The sequence below is a fragment of the Lipotes vexillifer genome, unplaced genomic scaffold (genome assembly GCF_000442215.2).
Source record: "Lipotes vexillifer unplaced genomic scaffold, Lipotes_vexillifer_v1.1 scaffold90, whole genome shotgun sequence".
NCBI classification, from domain to species: Eukaryota; Metazoa; Chordata; class Mammalia; order Artiodactyla; family Lipotidae; genus Lipotes; species Lipotes vexillifer.
In genome coordinates this window covers 3,856,331-3,858,008 of record NW_006782310.1, presented here as the reverse complement: position 1 = coordinate 3,858,008, position 1,678 = coordinate 3,856,331, and the positions used below count along the sequence as shown (strand labels likewise).

The 1,678-nt window shown below is 45.1% G+C and overlaps 1 protein-coding gene across 1 annotated transcript in view; it reads right to left on the bottom strand.

The window, feature by feature from the left end:
- The window catches only part of MAPRE2 (microtubule associated protein RP/EB family member 2), a 162,935-nt gene that overhangs the window by 148,697 nt on the left and 12,560 nt on the right, over positions 1-1,678 (bottom strand). The window lies entirely within an intron of this gene.

The following is a 1,678-nucleotide window of genomic DNA, read 5'->3' as shown; positions in this document are numbered from 1 at the left end:
CAGCAGGACCCTTACTGGCCCTTCTGAAACCTATTTTGCTGCCCTTTTTGGAGGGGGCTGTAGTCTGTGACCTCAGCAAGCCCCACATTTTGACTATCACCTCTCTAAGGTTGGCAGCCAAGGAAAAAACAGCAAAAAACAAAACTTTATCTTTTGACCCCAAGTGGAACTTTTCTTGTAGAACCCTAGCTCGTAAGACTGTTGGAGGGGTTTCAGGCTTTGTAGATATCACTTCATTTCATGCAGCGCTTAATAGTCTCATTTCTTTCAAGTCTTTTGGATCCTGAGAGGCTTATTTTTCTGCCTTATTGTTCCTCCCCACCCCACAAAGTCCTTCCTGTCTGCTCCTCAAGGGGACTGCCAATGCTGAGCTGTTAGCTGAGCACCCTAACGAGGACCGTGTGCTCAAGAACCAGGAGGATGCTTAGACGACCCACCAAACACTGTCAAAGCAAACAATGAGCTGAAAAAAAAACCAAAAACTTTAAGACTGAAATTACTAAGTTTTTAGTAGGAAAAGTCTCCATGCCTCAGTTTTTCATCTAGAAAAATAATGGGATTTAAATGAGATGACTGCCAAGGCTACGTGTGGCTCTAAAAAAAAGTTGACCCTTGAACAAGGTGGGTATTAATCCGAGTATAACTTACAGACGGCCCTCTGTATCCAAGGTTCTTCTACAGCCTGGGAGTCAACCAGCCAGGGACCATGCAGTACCATAGTATTTACTGTTGCAAAATCTCCAAGTATAAGTGGACCCATGCAGTTCAAACCCACATTGTTCAAGGGTCAACTGTACTTGGCATAATGAAGGGTCAATCCAGCTTTGCATAATAAAAAGCATACAGAGAGTTAGGTACCGATTTTGTGAGACCATCTCTGCCAGAACACACCGATGATGCCAGACCTCCAAGTTGGGTGGAACACACCTGCTGTGTTTATTCCCACCAGGAGTGGGAAGGCATCCAACGGCCCTGTCTCCAGAGTCCGGCATGCAGTGACACTATGGGCCGGTCAGGAGAAGGCTTTGTTCATCATAAACCCCTCCTCGAGCACCATCCGGCATTAATGATGGTACCATAAGACAACAGTGGCAATGATTTTTACCTCTGGCCACAAATGTTGACGTTTGGCCTATCTACTTTTTCTAGCACACAACTGCAGTCTTATAAAAGGGAACGCCCTTTGTACCATGGGATGCAGGCTTTTTTGTCTCTGCCTGTATCTGGGGGCAGCACAATACAACTCAATGCTAGACTGAGTCTGTGGCTCTGCTTTACCCACGTCCTCCCTTCCCTCTAACAGGATGTGATTATATGACATCTCCATATCTCGGCCCAAGCTGATTGGTGGAGAGATGACCCAATGTCAATTACCACATGCACAGGGAAAAGTGAGCGCAGGAGGGTTTCCGAGAGGATGCTTTATAAAATGCATCTGCTCTGCTAGAAATCCCATCGCCTTCCTATTTTGGCGAGCTGCCATGGCATTCTCTGTATGTTAAGTGGAAGTTTGAATCTTACCACTGCATCTGCCTGTTATGACTTAACTCGATCATTCGATGTGCTAGTGGATTATCAAAACTATTCTCCTCATGTTTTGAACAATGTGTAGATTCTCCAGAGGAAAAAGAAAATACAGTCCTCAGTGCATTTTCTACGGTATTGTATTAAGAAAGCT